Here is a 20160-nt window from a genome sequence, read left to right as displayed (position 1 = left end):
ATTAAGAATTGCTTAGATATTTACATGGTGGGTTCCTGTTTATAATCGTTATTACCGCTGGCTGAATCAACACCACCATCATTAAAGGTCTTCCTATGTTCTTTTCATACTTTTAAAGTTAAAGGCTACTTTATTTTTGTAAGTGTGGCTGCTCCCGCTCTATTTTGGATTCTATATAGAGCATAATCTCCCTTAGAGATTATGCCTCTCATGACATAATGAGAGTAGTTGTTTGTTTTTTTAAAAATCCATTTAAGCACGTGACATCTTTTAATTGGAGATTTTAATCCACTTACATTTAAGGTAATTATTGACAGCCTGTATGTTACTACTGCCCGCTTATTATGGCTTTCTGATGTATCTATAGTTATTTTCTTTTTCTTTTTGTACAAGTTTTCTTTGTAGCTAAGTGATTTTTCTTTAATTGTGTTTTGTTTTTACTTTTAAAAATTGTATGTGTATATGTGTGTATGTTTGCTTGCATGTGAGTTAGTGCAACATTATATGGCCAAACATGTCCACAGAGTCCGAAAAAGGGAGTCAGATCCCCCAGAACTGGAGTTACAGATGGCTGTGACCTGCCATGTAGGTGTTGGGAATGGGATCTGGATCCCCTAGAAGAGCAGCTAGTGGTCTTAAATACCGAGCCATCTCTCTGCTCCTAGCAGTATATTTTAATTACAAGTTCTTACCTTGTAAATTTGTAAATGTTCATTATGCACATGTTTTTTATGTTTTAAGCACACTAATATAGATATTACATTAGATTCACTTCTGATCTTTATTTTAAAGATGTAATTTTCCCTTAATTAGAACATTCTCCATCTGTCTGCATAGTTGCTCCTACCAGGGAGTTTTGCATCTTGTTATTTTCACCCTGTGGCTTCTCTGTCCTTCTTTCAGCAAGAAGATTCCCATTAGCGTTTCTCAGAAGACTGAGTGCAGACACATCCTCCCAGCTTTGTTTGTCTAGGGACGTCGTTGCCTCTCATTTCTAAGGGATCACTTTGCTGGGTACATCGGCAGCTCTTGTTTCTCTTTGCTCCAAGACTCCCTCATTCCACTCCCTGCTGTCAGGTCTGGTGTCTGCTGAGAAGTTGATGTCAGGTGAGTTGGAACACACACATAGTATTTGGGAGTTCCCCCTCTTTCTTATTTTTGTGTGTGTCTGTGTATGAACATATGATCATGTGTGTATGTGTGTGCACGCTCGCACATATGATGATGTGTCTACAGTCATATATATGTGTTCACATTTGCTCGTGTGTGTGTGTGTGTGTGTGTGTGTGTCTTCAAGTAGACCAGAGGATGATGTTGAATATCCTCAGATGCTGTCCATCTTTTTTTGAGACAAGGTCTCTCAGTGGCCTGCAATTCCTCACATAGGCTACATTGACTGGCCAGTGACCGCCGGGAACTTGTCTGGAGTTAAAAGCATCTGCCATCGAGGCAGGAATTTCTGTTCGTGGGCTTCTGAGGACTGAACTCAGGTCTCCAAGCTTGCAAGGCAACCACTTTACCAAGTGGGCCATCTCCACACCTGAATTAAGCTGGTTCCCTGTACCTCTTCTATGTCTGGATGTCTACACTTGAGTTTTCTGCCATCTCTTTGAATACACTTTCCACCCTCTGGCATTCTCAAAGCCCTCTTGAGCTCCAGCAATGTGAATATTAGCTCTTGTATTTCTGTCCTGTAGTTTCTGTAGGATTTATTCAGTCCATCTCCTTAATTTTTCTCTTTCAATTACATATTTTCAAGTAGCCTGTCTTGGAGCTTACTGGATGGTCTTCTTTTTGTTTGAATCTGAGAATGATGCCTTATATAATATTTTACATTCAATTTTGTGTACTTCTCTGTTTGAAGATTTGCTCTTTAAAGATTACTATCTGCTGTCTCCAATGAATTAATGATTTTTTTGTTTCTGTTTTCTTTTTTGAGATTTATTTACCTTATTTTATATGTATAAGTGTTTTATCTTCATGTGTGTCTGTGCGCCACTTGTGTGACTGGTGCTTGTGGAGGCCAGAAGAGGACATCAGAGTCCCTGGAACTGGAGTTACAGATGACTGTGAACTGCCATGTGGGTGCTGGGAACTGAACCCAGGTCTTCTGTAACAGCAACAAGTGTTCTTAACCCCCGAGCCATGTGTTTACTTAACATTCGTTGAGTTTGTGATAGAACAGCCATTTCAAATGCACTGTCACATTTTTGGCACACATCCATTGCTTTTGGATCAGTTTTTGATGCCTTATCTGTTAGGTAAGGTCCCTGAGAGCTCTTGAGCTTTTGTGCTGTCCGGAAGCACCTGTTCTTAGACAGATTAGGAATCTATTCCTGACGTCACTGTGTGGCTTTATTTGTGCCTCTGTTCATCCAGAAATTCTATGGGCTGCTGTGTGTGTGTGTGTTTCCTGAGCCTGTAGACACTGTTCATTCTCTAACACTAGAGGGTGTGTGGATGTCCTAAAGCGATGGTTGGTGTATTATCAACATTTTAGCACTAGAGGGCAGTCCAAAACCATATTTGTAGCAACTAGCAGTTGCAGTCATTTCTCAGGATAGACGGTGTTACAGTGATTTCTACATATTTATTTCGATATTTTTTAAAGAGGACGTTTCTGGTCTGGCAAGATGGATCAGCGGCTAGAGGCTCATGCTGCCAAACCTGACCACCTGAGTTTCATTCTGGGAACACATGGCGGAAGGAGAGAGCCTGTTCCCCGTAGGTTGTCCTCTGACCTCCGGATGCACAGTCAAACGCATTCACATACACACGCATGTGTGAGCGGAAACACACCCCAAAAAGTGAATGGAAAAAGAAAAGAAGAGGTTTTCAAATATTAAAAAGTAACAAGTTTGTTTTTTCAGCCCAAATATCAGAATATTCAGCGTGAGAGGCTGTGCGATGTGGGCAGCTTATTTGAAACAAGATCTTCAGAAAATTGTGGATGGCTCTCAGTCTAAGAGTAGAGACTCCTCTCTCTTCATCATTCACTTTTGCATGAAAACATTGTCTTATCTGAGCTGTGTCATTTCGAGATGCCCACAAACATGCAGCCATTCTCCAGAATTTTTATAAACAGCAAAAAGCAGATCTGGCGGGATGGCAGCTCTTGGCAGAGACCGAGGCTGCAGTCTCAAAGACCTGGAACTTTGTTTTGTCCCAGGAAACAGACCCCCAGAGAAGGTAGGAGAGTAGTGGAGGGAACGGCAGCACCTCCTAGCCCACACTTCTCAGAGGCCGTTATTAAACAGAAGTGGGAAGTAACAGATCTGGGCCACTGACGGTAAGATTAGATTTGTTTATTTTCAAAGGCAGTTTTGTTCTGTTTTAGTTGGAATTGGTGCATCAGTGCTTGGATTTGGGGTGACTCAGTAGCTGGTCCTTGTATTACCATCTTAAGACTGTCAAGACGTTTTAGGCTTGTGGATCATTGCCCAGCAGTGTGAAGTGCTGAGTATGTAAATGCAAGATGCAAAGTCCCTATTTCTGCTGCAGAGGGTTTTCCCCATATTGGTGAGTCAGATGGACAGGCGCTTTGATGACTCGGACGCTTCTCTATCCAGTATCTTTTTTACTTCCACAACTCCAGGTGTTTTACAGATAAGAAAGCTGACATTTAGGTAGACCATGTGGCCTCCTGTGGTAACACCAAACAGTAAGAGGCAGATGTGGAGCTGAAATTCAGCCAGCTGGCCTTGTTTAGCTGACATTCTCAGTGGGCAGAGATGATTCTGCCTCCCTCCCGTGAGTCCATACAGTCTTTTCCATATTTATCTCTCCCCTTTTCTAAGTTTATATGTCTGAAAAAGGTGCCTTGGAAAACAAGGAAGACATAGCACTATGACCTAAGCCCCATGCCCTGCAGAGCAAGGAAGGGCTGAGGGCTGAGAGAGTTTTCTCTGCTCTTCAAATGAAGGCTGGGTATGGGAGATAGATGGAAAATTCACAGTGAAAAGGAAGGAAGCAAGCAATAGAGAAACTCTATTCTTTGTTATTTGTGATACCCCTACCTCCAAGTATTGTGAAAATTTAAAGTGGGATTATTAAAACTAACAAGGATATTATTTATAAAATGCATAGTATTTATATTACAAATGCTGGGCTTTAGAATCAGGTATATCAAAGGTCTGGTACCTGCTCTGTTATTTGATCATGGAGAGATTACTCCTCACCTTTGTAACCTCATTTCCTTCTTTTGTGAAAACTAAATGAGCCAGTGGGTCTGGTGTGCTGAGTTTCTCCCACAGTGTCTAAGACATGGATACTCCCTGGGAAAATACAGAAGACAATCAAGAGGGAATGCCACTGTGAGTGTGCGGGAGACATTAAAGATGCGCAATGAGAGACTGCCTTAATAGAAAACTATGTCCACTCTATAGTGTGGAGTGACCATGGTTTAGTAACCATTTTACACATTTTCTTGAATTCTGTGCTGTTTCTATTTTAGAGGCATCTTGATTACATAAATTAGTGAAGTTTCCTTCAAAAATAATAGCCTGTAAAATTCAATGATCATCAAGAGGAAATACTTCCTTCCCACGGAAGAGGAAGCACACGAAACCTGGTGTGTGAGCCCCACCAAGAATGCTCTCTGTTCTTACTCACTCTTGGTGTGCTGACAGGTGAGCAGGACAGGCTTCTTGGAACAGGTGGTGTTTCCTATGGATGTGAGTGTAAATAAGTAGAAATAAGAGGAGTTGATGAGAATACATTTCTTTTTATCCTTTAATCAGATCTGTGAAAAGGGTCCATGGCTAGAGGAGCCTAAGACAGAAGGTAATGTTGGTTAGCTCAGAAGGTCTTTCAAGAGAAGTTTAAGAAAAGAGGTCATTCATCGCAAATAGTAACAGTTATAACTTACAGAAACTTCAGAACATTTGAAAGCTCAATTAATTCAAGTAGCTGGTGTTGTAGAACTCTGTACTTAGGGAATGCTGTGGCCTCTGCTCCTGAAGAGCAGCTTTGATTACCAAGCCAGATCCCCTGTAAGATTGGACTCACTGACATTTCGTTGTGGAAGGGCCACGTGAGACCCCACAACTCTGGAGATACATAAGTGAGTAATGATTATGGGAGGGAGAGGGGCTGTCCTTTGATGGCATCAACCTACAAGCTGCCTAAGAGCCCTAAAGAAACCCTAATAAACTCACTGGTTCATCAAGGTAGACTTGCAAATCATTTCTTTAATGTACTTACTTACATATTTAAGTGTGTGTGTGTGTGTGTGTGTGTTATGCATGTGTACCACGATGTGCATATAGAGGTCAGAGGACAACTTACAGGAGTTCACTTTCTCTTTCTACTGTGTGGATCCCTGGTATTGAACTCGGGTCATCAGGCTTGGCAGTAAGCACCTTCCCTTCTAGGTCATCTCACCAGCCCTTGGGTGGAATCATTTCTTTGGTCATTGCGGCCCCGTCTGGGATGAAAAAGCATTTATGTATACAGAGTGATGCCATAAGCCTGTGATCCATTGCGAAACGCACTAGAAATGTTGGGATAGGAAGATAAAGTGTATGGTGGGTAGGTCCTACTGTAGCTCAACTCCCAGTGTAGAGTACAAGATGGTGGCATCTGTTTGCCATTAATAATGGATTGGTTCAGTGAATTCTCAGAAGCTGCATAGCATTAGGCATTATTGCTATTATTATTTTTTTTTCAGTGGAAGATAAGGCCAAACCCCAGAGAGAAATATGCCTTCTGGGAATTCTGAGCCTTTTGGTGACTGAGCTTTCTTGTGATGATGTGAGTGCTAAGAAGGCTGTTAATGGCTACCGCTTACCTCCCTGAGGGGTAAAGTACTTGAGGCCACATGCCACAAGTAGTGACAGCAGCAATGACATAGCATCAAGGGTATCCAACAGTAATGGACAGCCCTATCCCAACTTCTCATTTCTCCTGTCCCTCCTGCCTCCTGAGATGGCTTTGTTATAACAAGCAGATACAATAAGCTTAAAGGCACAGATACTCAGACTAGTGTTATGTTTTTGTAATATGCTTCTAAAATCTTTTTATTGATTCTTTGTGAATTTTACTTGATGCATCCAATCCTGCTCATCTTCCCATCCCTTCCTATCTGCCCTTTGCCCTTGCAACCCCTCTTTATAAACAAAAACTAAACCAAAACAAAATTTTGCTGTGGAACCTATGGCTGTGTCACCCTGAGTCACCCTGTGTCATGCACTGTCCTCTGTTTGTCTAGCTTTACTTACAAATGTTCATTACAAGGAGTCATTGGTCTGGTTCTAGGCCTCTGACCTCTGCTGCAGTATCAACACTAGATTTTCACTGGGCCTGCTCTTGGATATCCTGTTGTTGCCCTGTGTCATGGAGATCCTGCAGTCTTTGCTCTTCAGGACAGGCCCCTCCATTAGTTCATAAATTCTCCAGCAGTTCATAAATGCAAATGCAGTAGATGTTGGGGTGGGCCATCTCAGATCCCTGGATCTAGGCCTGGGTGGAAGCTGAGTTGGTCAGCGCACCAGCTTTCCTGTGCCTGAGCTACCATGGCTAGCTCGCCTACTTTGTTCAGGTGAGGGGCAGGGACAGCTCTCCTGCTCTCCTGCTCTGGGGTGTGTATTTATTATACTTTGTTTAATTTTAATTCTTAAGTAATTTGACAACTGTTTTTCATCCATTGGCTTTCATGAGTAGGTAAACTATTGTGGTAAGAGTCAAGTACTGTATGTTTATTGGAAAAAATAGGTTTAGAGTTATTTAATGTGAGTAGCTTTTCTAAGAAAGGAAATAAATGACTTATTTAACCACTTATATAGTCCAGTTCCACTAAATTTATTAGGTTAGTGAAAATTTTTTATCACTGTCTTCATTACATCCCACCCCTACCCTAGCCTTGGAGAACTGATGTTTTGGGAAAGACAGTTTATATATATATATATATATATATCCATTTATAGTAATATATTACATATTAAATATACATCTTCATACACATACACACACCATTTTAAGGGTGCAAATGGTTTTGCATAGCCTCTTTAACTTCCTGAAGAAGCACCTACCCTCATCCCTGAGAAGAAACAAAACCAAGCATCAGGCTGATTTCACTCTCAAGTTTACAATGGTTCCACCATATTCCATAACTTATTTTTCTCCCCGGAACCATCAAGAAACATTTATCATCAAGTGGTTTCCTTTCACGTTGGAAGATGGACAGACACCGACAAAAGAATAGAAGGCAGGTGAGGTTGTAAGTTGGCAGGTGAAGCAGTCTCTATTAATAATAATCTTTGAATTCACTTTTCCAATAAAATGACTGACACTCATTGAGTTTGAGGAACTGTCCTCCATCATCCTCTGCCCCCCAGCTTGTGGGCAGGGACAGAAAATAAATGGTGAAGATAGGCTACAAAGCTGAAATTAACAAGGAATTTATATATTACCCTCTTTCTGACCATTACAATGAGATCATTATTTGCTAGTGTTTGCGCGACAAATGTCTTCGGAATCTCCTGAACTTGTTTCCCGGATGGTGGCATCGTTTGGGAAGGTTACAGAGCCTTTGGAGGAAGTGGATCTCCGGGGTGGGGTGGGGAAGTAGTGGGTGGTGGTGGTGGAGGGAGGCACATCTTCCTGTCTGTCCTCTCTCTGCTTCCTGGTCTTCCCAGATGTGATCGAGCAGATTCTTTCTCAGTTGTTTTTTAATGGTTTTACTTGGTGCATGCATGGTGAATGTTTTGATGGCATGCATGTATGTGTGTCATGTGCATTCCCATTGGGTCCCCTGGGAATGGGGATGACTGTGAGTCACCATGCAGGTTGTGGGAATCAAACCTGGGTCTTCTGCAAGTGCAACAGGCACTTGTAACCTGTGAACCATCTCTTCAGCGCCCAGCCTCATGCTTTTGATGCCACAGTAGAGAGCCCTTCTGGCCTTCCCCTAAAATGTGGATGCCAATAAACCTTCTGTCCCTTGAGCTGCCTGTCAGGTCAGAGCAACAAGAAAACCAATTTAACAGATCATGAAATCCCACCTTTTAAGGATGAGGCAAATGAGGCTTAGGCTGAGTCTCTCAGTAGGTTAGTGGCAGTGATGCGGTGTGCTATCTTATCCTGACACACCAGGTATTCTGTAAGCTCTTGGAGTGATGGTGGGATGAAGAAAGTAAAGCACACCTGGAAAACAGTTTAGCAAGGACAGTGTGCTGCCTCCTCCACCGACGACGAGGTATGATGTCATCAGCTCACTAATGAAGAGCTTGCTGCTCTCTTCCAGGAGTGGTACCACAGCAAAGCTCAGAGTTGGCCTCTGCTACCAGCACACTGAGCATCGAGCAGGGGCAGGAAATAAACCTGTGTTAACAGGAGGGGCTCCATGCCATTAGTTAGGTCTGTGTATAGCACCCAAACTCTGTTGTTGGGCATCAGCGTGAAGCATGGGCTCTTCGTGGCAATTCCAGTGAATCCATCTGCTTGACCCTTTATGCTTTTCTGGTTTCTAATCTTCTCCTTTTGCCCTTTCTGGGGTTCAGATCCACCAGTTAATCTACTGTCTACTGCACAGGAGCCCAGGCAGACTTTATCTCTCCTTTCATACAAGGTAAACAGCTCACAGCTCTGCCTTCCAGGGGTGTTAACTTCTAGACAGTCTTGTGGCCAGGGCTGAGATTTTTCGCTCTTTCAGCTGGATATAGCCTTCATCCGTGAAGTACATTGAATGACAGGTGTCGAGAGAATCAGGTGACACTGAGGCTGAGGACACACAACTTACTTGTGTTCCTTTTGACATTTCTAGGCTGGATGCAAAATGCTCCATTTTTTTTTTTGTGTAGTGAGTTGGTTCTGTGTTGTGGACATGCTCTGTCAGTCGGTTTGACTATTCTTGGCTCCTTAAGGGCAGCTTCTGTGCCTTATCCAGGATATATTATTGTGGATATAAACATGTTTTTTTTAATAATCCCAAGTGGTGGATTTTAGTTTGTCCACACCTGTTAATTGTCTTGTGTGGAGCGTGGTCTTTGCCAGCTGGAATTCGTTGAATGTTGAGGACTTTGAGGGATATAAATGTGATAATCCAGAGGGGGGAAAAGCTGTGGTAGCTTGGAGGAGACAGAGGGGGACTGCTTGCTGTGCTTGCTGGTTTGCTGGTTCCATGGACTTCTGGATTTCCTGAGGACGTATATTGGTATTGCCACCAAAAGAATCCTACGACCCTACCGAGCAGGGAGAAGTAAAGAGGGCTATATCCCCTTTCCCTTACAGCCTTCTTTTTTCCATGGCTGGGATGGGGGAGTGAGAAGGGAGGTATAAGCTTTAAGGAACCTCCAGATAAAGTAGCATTTGAAAGACTAGCGCCGAAAATATATTGTCTTCATAGCAGAGGGCAGAGATGCTAGAAGCCCAAAGAACCAGCATGCACATGTAGAATTGCTAGTTGGTCAGGATGCATTCCACTTGCTTCCATTAGCCAAAGCAAGTCACTTAGTCAAACTGGTAATTGGGCATGTACTCAGTATTATTATTGCTGTTATTATTATTATTAATTACCACAAGCAGTTGCTAGGCAAATGAAGTAATTCACGAGATAAGTCAAATGCTTTCAGCTGCCAGTTGCTATGTTTTGTTTGGTTTGTTTGTAAAGCGCATCCATTGTAGTTTCTAGTTTGCCCATGTGGTTAGTAGAACTCAGCTTTTTATCCTGCCATGCTATAAAGCGGACATCCATGAGGAAGCAGAGCAGCGGAAGGGCTACCAACGAACATGGCAGGCTTGATGGACACAAGCGCACGAGGCCTTGGCACTACACAAAGATCTAGGCCACAGAAGAAATTTGGGAGTAGGACAGGGAACAGCACACGAGTTGGTTGCCCAGGGCCAAACAGTTAGCTCTGAAAACATATAAGCAGTATTATACAGACTGAATAGGTTACATTTAGGAATATATATGTATATGCATATATGCATGCAATAACAAACAGTGAAAAAAAGAGGCTGTGAATTTGAAGGAGAATGGAGAGGGGCTATATGACAGGGTTTGGAGGGAGGAAGGAGAATAGAGAAATGTAATCAAATTATAATCTCAAAAAGGAAAAAGGGGAGGGGTGGTGGCTGCGAAATACTTTCAGCAGGGGAAATCCAGGCAGGTTGGAGCAATATTACAACCCACTGCATTCCTGATGCTTTCTTTCAACCCCTCTTCCATCATTATCTATTTCTACGATGCCTACCATCTGCAATGCACAATTTACTGTGTGGTTATAAGGTTTTTATACTGTTTGATTTAGGTCTATTTCTGTCTTCCCAGTAAACTGAAAATATGATCCATTATGTTTCCCTTAAAAATTTAGCACAGTGTGAAAAGTATTTAAGTTCTTTGATATAACAACTAAGTGATTGATCACATTTATACAATATAATCAAAGCCACAACTTTCATCTGCAATTGCATGATGGCTGCAGCTGTGGATCGGGAACATTCCCTATTATTATTTTATTTACACGAGAAACTGGCTTTTGTTTTGTTTTCTTTTCTTGAGAAGGGCTTATAGCCCAGGCTGTCCTTGAACTCCTGGTCTTCCTGACCCCTATCTCTTGAGTACTGGGATTATGCATGCATCTCACCGTGCCCAGAGTGAGTAAGTTCAGAGAACAGTTCTTGAAAGATGAAAGCAGGCACCTTGATGTGTTCAGCACATATCTGTGGCTATAAACCCTGGGGTATTTTTTAATCAGAGAGAAAAGAACCTCAGAGATGATCTCAGTTTTGGGAAGTGACGGTGGGAAGGCTACCACAAGCATTGATCATCTTATTCTGACATAACTTTGGAATGGAAAGTTAGCTCAGATTAAGCCACCAGCTGTCAACATAGTGTATTCAAACTTTTCATTTGTCAAAACATCCCAGTGATAAGGCAACTGCTTTTCAGCCGCCGGGTGCCGTGTTTTCTTCTGTTCTCTTGTAAGTGCATTCACGAAAGACTAGTTTTCTATAGAGCTATTAGAACTCAGCTTTCTACTATGCTAGCTTGCAAAGCAATCTGTAGCTAGATGCCAACCTTGGGCTGATTTCCGGTCAAGACAGTCAAGGTCGGGAGTACCTGGACTGCTCAGTGTATGACCACAGCAGCTGTGCTTGCTCCCACAGGGATGGGGAGACCTCTGAGACCATCAAGGATTTTGGAGCTCACAGCTCAGTCTGTGACAGAGGAAAAACAAATTTCTGTTTCCTTTTTCATGATCCTCTCTCTTGTTTTATAAACAACACTCACATTTATATCCAGATCTAACAACATATATTACCAGTTAGGGTCAGTGTGAGAAAGGAATGCAATATTTGCCTTTCTGAGTCTGGGTTACCTCACTTAATATGGTAATTTCTAGATTTATCCATCTTCTGCAGATTTCATAGTTTTATTTTTCTTCATGGCTTAATAAAGTTCCATTGTAGATGTGCCATGTTTTCATTATCCGTTTATCTGAAAACTATAATTTCTGAGATTTTTTATCTGGCCTTCCCTTCCTCACCTATCCAGGGTGTATGGAACATGGGTATTCAGCAACTGAAAGACTTGAACCTGGGCCCCTGACTACTTAGCTGCAGGACTTCAGGTACAGTTTTCTGTCTGCAATGCCCATTTAACTGCAAGTCAATGGCATAAGTGAAGGCTGTGCATAACTCTGCTTCCATATGCATGTAGGTGCTTTCCTAGTTGGGCCAGTCTTCTTGCTGATCTTAAACATTGTCCCCTCATTTACACTCTTAGATAGTGAAGGACTACAAACAAACACATCAAGGAGACTGAAGGTCCTTTCTGTGGCCTTCACTTATGAACACTCCATCCTTCTCTTGTGACTCTTCTAGAGCATGGCTTTCTCTTTTTCATCACTGTGTATCTTAATGTTTCATGGGATTATTTGTATATATTTTGGTTGTAGGCAAGATGAATTCCACAGAACACAAGGTTATGTCATGGACTTTAATTGAATACCCCAGTGAATCTAGCACAATACTAGACATGTGTATTTAAGGACTTGAACTAAAACTAACTCAAATAATGGGATTGCCTAGATCAGATTGGCCTGTGGGCATGTCTAAGGTAGATTCTCTGGGTGTTTTGCTTACATGTATGTCTGTATGTCAGAGCTGCTGCCTGCAGAGGCCAGAAAAGGGAATTGGATCTACTGTGACTGGAATTGCAGACAGTTGTGGACTGCCGTGTGGGTTCTGGAAATTGAATTAAGAAAGAGCTGCTGACCATGGGCATTGTCTGTGTGCCCCAGCTGTGAGGACCAAGCGAGCCACTGTTGACTCACTCAGAGGAAAGGGGAACAGCTCTGCAGAACTGCTGACCCTGGATGGTTTCCAGACCTCACCTGGATTATTAGCTGAAAGCAGACCTGGCTCCCAGCCTACCTAATAGCCAAGTAAATAACAATGAAACAGGTGAACATGTTATGCTGTATACAGCTTGCTAGAAATTTCTGAACTTAAAAAGCCGCAGTGCCGTAATATATTAGCAACACATCCATTTTCTCTTGATTTTTGCAACATGTCTCTCTCATTTTGTTTTTCTTCAAAGTTTTATAACTCTCAGAAGATTTAAGTCTGGATACATACTGATTTAAATTGGACAACTCATTTCTTTTTCTGTCACTGGGTTTCAAAACTTTGTCTAATATTAAAAATAAAGCATTGCCATTCGAGTAAAATCAATACCACTGTTATTTGTGTAACTATTTCAAAGTAAAGGTTCCTTCCAATATCATGTCTTGGCATAACAGATATATGGGTAGGTAGAAACAGTGGAAGGGGACGAAGCCCTCCCTCTATGTGCACATACATGTCTCTATAAAACATAAGTGCTTTTATTATACTTATATGTAGGTTGTTTCTATTATTTTAAACACACACACATGCTGTGGTTTGAATATATTTTCTTCTCAAAAATTCAGGTATTACCAATGTGATAATGTTTAGAAGTGATAACTTTTAAGAGTTGATTAAAGCCATATTTTTTTTTTCTCTAATGAATGGGACCAAAGCCCATTGAAAAGATATTTCACTCAGCATTTGTCTGCTTGGCCCGTCTGCCTTCCACTATGTGAAGGCACACTGTCAAGGTGCCATCTTGGAAATAGGAGCAGCCATCTTTAGATCATCTGCCTGCATCTTGACCTTGGACATCCCAGCCTGAACAACTGTGAGAAATAAAACTCTGTGGTTTATACATATTTTAGCCTGTGGTAATTCTGCTATATACATAAGACAATACGTGATAAAAATCTTTAGCCATTCATTCCACTCTAGGCCACTGAGCTGAGTGTGCCACTGGCACTTTCCCACGACACACACAACTCACCTCCTGTAGCCGTCATTGTCTGTGGTCTTGGCGTTGCTTATAGTACATAGGGTTCCATGGAAGAATGGCTAGGGCATTGTGGTCAGACAGCTCCGTTCAAAGTGCCGACTCTGCCTCTTACTAAAAGCCTTGGTTTCCCTATTAACAATAAAATGAAATTAGCAGTTCCTATCTATTGCACTGTTGTGAAGACAAAATGAAATATCCATGCAGAATGTTCAACACAGGGCCTACCACCTCTGATGGTAATTATTAGTGGCATTACATCAGTGTGTCATTGTCTTTTCTCTCAGATAATGTGCCTTACAATTTGGTGATGCATTTTCTTTTTCTCTTTTCAGTAATTATTCTGCCCTTTTCCTGCCTTTTGTCCATGAAGCAAATTTTTGATATTCCATTTTCCCTTCTCTGTCATATTTTGGTCAATAGTTCAACATTATTATTTTACTAATTACACCGAAATCACAACTCATACCCTTGATATTTTACAGTTTATCATTTGTGCTCATACATGTATGTGTATGCATTTGGAGGTCCCAATTTGATGTCAGACATCTTTCTGTCTGGCTTCCTGCTTTGTTTATTGAGACAAAGTCTCTCACTGAACCTGGAGCTCACCGATTCTGGGTATCCTGGGTAGCCAGCTTGCTGCAGGGACCCTGTCTCCACCTTCTGAGTGCTGGGACTGTTGGCTTCTCCGCCTGCCTGGCTGTTACAGGGGTGCCAAGGATCCAGCCTCGGGCACACTTGCACACACCACATCCTTCTATCCCGAGAGCCACCTCTCCTGCTCCTGTCTGCCTTAAGTTAGACATTTGTCACTTTCCAAACAGAGTAATCGGTAGTAGCTTAGGCTGTGTCTCCCCTTCCATATTTCGTGTTATTTTCCTGTATCTCACTTCTATCCATTTTATTAATGCTGCAAGAAATAGTTATTCTGGCTGCTTTTTATAGTATATTAATCATTTTTTTTGAGGTTGTGATGAAATACTATCAAGGCAACTTAAGAGAGAAAACGTTTATTTTGGGTTACAGTTCTGGAGGGGAACAGTGTGTCATGGCGAGGAGGCGTGGCACCAAGTGGCAAGCGTGGTGAGGGAGCAGGGAGCTGATGGAATCAGGGCTTCAATCAAGAACAAAGGAGCACAAAGAGGCCTGGAAGTGGGGTGAGGCTATAGATTCTCAGAGGCCGCCACTGATAACAGACTTTTTCCAGCAAGGCTCTATCTCAAGATTCCATAGCCTCCACAAACAGGGCTCCCCGCCTGTGATGGACAGTTCTCATTCAAGCCATCACAGACTTCAATCAGAATAGCATAACTAAACTGATTAAATGCAGAGAAAATACTAGAATCCAGCTGTTCTTTCATCAAGCCAGACGTTAAGGGGTTTTGTAAAAATGTAAATCAGTGCTAATCTTTTCATTAAAATTTCTTTGTTCTGAGCAGAGAAGTACTTTCCTAAAAAATGTTATTTATGCCCGCATACATTTCATGATTATTTTAAATGAGCAAGTGCTGTAAAGTCTTTAAAATATCCATTTAATTTCCAATTATCAATAGGCATATATCACAGAAAGAATTTTTCTTTTATGGTCTTTGACAGCTTCAGGAGCATGAAAGAGGTTATGTTTCTTTGGTATTTAAAATAAAGGGGAGAGAAGTTGTCATTTACTAGATGGCTAAAAGTTCTGATAATTTTTCATGTCATTTAGATCATTTAATATAATAGGTAGATTTTCTTTGTGCAATAAATTGCTATATAATTTGTTTTGTAAGAAATATTAGTCTTTAGAGATAGCATCTGAAGAGTATGTTTAAATATTGATGGCGAATCACTTCACAGCAAAACAAATCAAGGCTAGAAAGGAAATAAAGTAATCTTCTACATTTAAAACAAAACAGCCAAATAGACACACAACATCCATTAGCAAATTCCCAAAGGCAGAAACTTGGATTTAGATGACTGTGAGGCAGGAAATGCTAAGATGGGATGTGCTTTATATACAATGAGCCTCTATGCTCCTTGAATGGAAATCTGGATCATTAAAGATGGTTTTGCCGATTGTAATTGCAGAAATTGTTCTAGTGGTAGAAATGGAGGCAGAAATTAAGAACTTCTCATTGTAAATATTCATGCTGTAGTGTGTTGCATGCAGCTTAAATATGCCAAGTGCTCTCAATCTGAACTGTAAAACTGGATTCTAGTCAGATTCTAGTCAGAACATGCTAATGTGAGCAGCACCTTAAATTGGAGCTCAGAGTCCTCTGATACCGCAGGAGTACAGCTACTGCTGTCATTGTCCTTGTGGGCCATCGGTTAACGATAACCAGGTGATGGGGAAGGTTCTAAACTTTCTTTATTGTGGTGCCACATAGAACTAACACATTTATGTTGAAAATTTCAAGTTCCGCATTTAAAGACATAAGATACTCTACTTTTAGATTTGAGAAATATTTTGTTTTTATTTTAATGATGTATAGGTGTCTGTAGAAATTGTGAGTGGAGGTACCTGCAGATCCCCCAGGCAGTTGTCAGTCACCTGACTCTTAACTGCTGCGCCATCTCTTTCCTTCTGCCACATATGTCCTGGCTCCACTTTTTTTTTTTTTTTTTTTTTTTTTTTTTTTAACCAGGAGCACCATGCAATTAAACTTGGCTGAGAGAGAAATGTGTTCCAGTTGTAAAGAACCGACAGGACTCAGAAGCAAATAGCAAATGCTCGAGAAAAATGAAACACAGCATTGCTAGTGTTAAAACATTTTAAAACCGGTATTGAAAAATTACTATTCATGGAGGATCGGGTGGCTAGAGGTAATAAAATGTAGCCAATGGCACTTTAAGAGATTTTCCTCACCCCTGCAATTTGCAAACGATTTATCACAGACCTGGCAGAAACGCTATTATACAACTTGAAATAAATTTTATAAAGTGTGAGGCATTACCCTTCTGCTTTTATAACTGAAGATACTGAAGCTTAGTATGTTTGCACAGCTTATGCAAGGGATCTGCTCTGATGGGTTCTGGTAAACTTAGATTCCAAAGCTCCTTTCCAGTAACCTCTTTATTTGAGAGACATCACTCACACTGTGATAGCAAGCTTGTGGAATAGTAACTACAAATCGGGGAGGCTGCTCACAAAGAATATGGCTGTGTGGGCCTCAGCTGATGGGACAAGAAATGGACAGAAGTTCATGCAGTCAGTATTGCATTCTCTCTGTAATGACCAATGGAATCCACAAATGAGAGGGCTATTTTAAAATAAGTATGTAGATGATCCTCTGGCTATATAAACAGACATTTATTGAAAGAATTGTCAGATCTGTAGGATTTTTTTTTTTTTTGCCATATTTTCTCATTTGTTCCTGGAGGTATAATTAGTTTCATTTGGAAGAATTGGAATTTTTGTTTAAAATGGTATTTATGTGTGTGGATGGTTAGTCACAGTTACTTTGAATTATTTCCCAGTCTTTGGGGATAGGCTAGGACTAGGCTGTGTGCTCTTGCTTGTCTCTCAGCATTGCTTGAATACCTTAATTGCATTGAATGAGCTTTAACTAAATGTGCATCTAGGCACTGGATTAGGTGCTGGAAACAAAGATATCGATTCATTCTCTCCTGCTTATAATTACATAGATAGTTGGCTGTCTCACCGTTGCTAAAAGGAGGAGAGAAAAATGCCCAGGAGAAATGGTTTATTTTATCTCAGTTCTAGCAAAGCAAGGAAGTCAAGGGGGAAGGGACTTGAAACAGGTAGCCTCATCACGTGCAAGGATCAGAGCACAGAGATTGAGTGCATGCTTACCAGTAAGCCCACTCTCTCCACTGTTATACAGTCTAGGGGATAGTGCTGCCCAGAGTGGCCTGGCTGTCCCATGTTAGCCAAGGTGTTGGAGACAATCCCTTGCAGACATGCCAACAGGCTAGCCTGCTCTCGGCAATCCCACACTGAGACTTTCTTCCCAGGTGATTTTTACATTCTGTCAAGTTGACAATTAAAAAGAACCATTACAAGAGATTTGGTCTAAAGAGCAACTGGACTTGTAAGGAACTCTGTCACTGGAGCCCTGCACTGCCTGGAGTTACCTCAGACTGATGAGGGGCTCCCATGCTATAAAGACACTCAGTGAGATGGAAGAACCCTGAGGCTGCACAGAGAGATGAAACATCCCCGTTCCTCCAGCTCTAGCCACCACCTGACTGCAATCTAATGAGAAACTTTAGCCAGATCCTTCTTTTTGAAATAAAGAGAGGTTATACTTTTTTTTTTTTTAAGGCGCTAAGCCTTGGGTTGATTTATTATATAATAATAGCTAACTCAATCACTACTCATTTCTCAAAGCTTGAATTATTTGTTTGTTTTTGATCCACTACACTCAAAAGCATTTAGGAGAATAATTTTTGGTTCTGTGTCTTTTCCTTATCTTATTTGTTTTTTGTTGTACCTGAAGAGAGAGTACCATGCAGAGCGAAGACCTGTTGGTTGCTCCTCGTAAATTGTGCCTTTGGCTAGCTGCTGACATGCCGTGCGTGACTAATTGGCTTCTATTCGAGATTTGAGGTTGATAATTCTCTGTTACTGTAAGAGCATGATGTAAGCTTGAGGATTATGGCTTAATCCCTGTACAGTTGTGAGTCATTGTGGCTCCCGAGGCCAAACTACTTAATACATTAGTTTTTATTGCTTATGAGATGATATAAACAAATATTAAAGCTTGTCAGCATGTGAGGGCTTTGATAGAGGAGAGTCCCGGCGCACACAGAACTACCTCATGCTTATAAAATGTGAACCTTGGAATAGGCTCTTTGGCAGAAATGGAAAAGCCACAACCCCAAGTTAAATCCAATAGAAGGGTTGGCTTTTTTTGGTACACATGAGGCCAGTGAAGGTTCATCTGGGGCTCTCAGTGCCTTGGTGACAGAGTGCTATGGTGTTGGTATTGTGTACTAACAAAGGACCGATAGTTCTGAGCAGTCAGCTTGGAGAAGAAGCCACAACACCCTCTGAAGGAAATAACAGTCCTGGTGAAGAATTTCTCTAGGACTTCGTACTCTCTGATTGGGTGAGAAGAAGAAGAGTAGGAGGAGGAAGAAGATGAAGAATGTTTATGAAATTTAATTGAGAAGAGCCACATGGATTTGGGTGGCATTATCCATGGTTTGGGGTCCCAGGCTGAATAAAAATGGGGAAAGGAGAAAAGGCTAGCTCATTAGAGGCGTTCTGCTTTCTTCGCTTCAGGATTTATGTAGATGTGAGCGAGCTCTCCTGGCCACAGGTACAAATTATCAGCACATTGCCGTGTGTTTTCTGTCATAATGGACTGAACACTTAAATCATTAGCCGACACAAATCCTTCATCTCTTATGTTGTTTTAAGTATTTTGTTACAATAATTAGAAAAACAATACAGAAAAAAATTGCCTTCAAGGGGTAAGGTTATTGCTAAGATAAACTGACCTTAAAGATTTTAGGTCTATGTATCCAGAAACAAGGACTGTTATTTGGCTTGGCCCTATTATCAGTGTATCAAGTGCCTGATGGAATCTGCCTGCATTTCTGATATATATGTTTTTGAACCTAAGAAACAAACAACTATAGAGTATTTCCAGTTTATATAGATTCATAGAAAATTGAGTTTTAAAAATAATAGTAGTTTTTGTCTTTTGTAAAAAGTGCTGTCATACTAAGAACTTATTTTAGTATATGTCTAATTTTTTGTGAGAGTGTGTTTGCATACATGTGTATGTTTCCATGCACATATGTTTGTATTGAGGTACATGCTCATGTGTGTATATGGAAGCCAGAAGACTATCTTGGGTGTCATTTCTCAGGCACTGTTCATCTTCTAAAAATAATATGTTTTGAGACAGGACCTCACTGTGTAGCCCAGGCTATCCTGGAACTTGCTCTGTAGACCAGACTTGCCCTCAACTCACAGAGATCCACCTGCCTCTGCTTCCTGAGTGCTGGGATTGAAAGCACATGCAACATGCCTGTCATATCCATCTTCTACTTTTGATACAGGGGTCTTTCATTAGCCTGGAGCTTGACAAATCGCCTAGGCTGGCTGGAGAGCTATTACTAAAGTCATACCTCTGTATGTTTTTCCCTGCACTAGGATTACAAGCATTTCTGGTCTACAAAGCAAATTCCAGGCCAGCCTGGACTACTCGGTGAGGTCCTTTCTCAAAATAATTTTTTTTTTAAAGGACACAACACCTGAGACACGACACCCAAAGTAGTCCTCTGGACTCCACATGCATACACATATGTTCACAGCAATAGTACGTGTGCACGTGAGCACACAAACATGCGTGCACCTTAAGTCCTAATGTTTTCCAGGCAAGCGCTTTACCCTACACCAAGAATTGATAATGTTATGGCTCCTTTACACGGACTTTTGAGACAGCAGATATACTAGGTGAGGAGACGGAAGACTTGGGGGAGTTAAGTGAGGTACCTGGAGGTGACAGGAGTGCCACAAGCCAACAGAGCCAACTAAACAGGGTCCAGTGCGGCTTGCTGAGACTGAAGCATCAACTGAGAACTGGGCCTAGGCCCCGTGCACAGATGTAGCAGACGGACAGCTTAGACCTCACGTGGGTGCTCTAGTAAGGGAAGTGGGAACTACATCGGACATGGACTCACTTGCCAGCGTTTTGATTACTTCCTCTTGGTAGGAAAAACTGCCTCGCCAGGCCACAGGGTATGAACATATGCTCAGTCCTGATGCAACTTGATGAGCTGGGCTGGATGGAAAAGGGAGCTTCCCTTTTCTGAGGAAAAGGAGAGGGGGAGGCAGAGAAAAGAAGGGTGGGGCTGGGAGGGGAGGAGGA

The sequence above is a fragment of the Psammomys obesus genome, unplaced genomic scaffold, assembly GCF_907164565.1.
Source record: "Psammomys obesus unplaced genomic scaffold, mPsaObe1.curated_primary_1811, whole genome shotgun sequence".
Taxonomy (NCBI): Eukaryota; Metazoa; Chordata; class Mammalia; order Rodentia; family Muridae; genus Psammomys; species Psammomys obesus.
Note: the sequence above shows the minus strand (reverse complement) of the source record.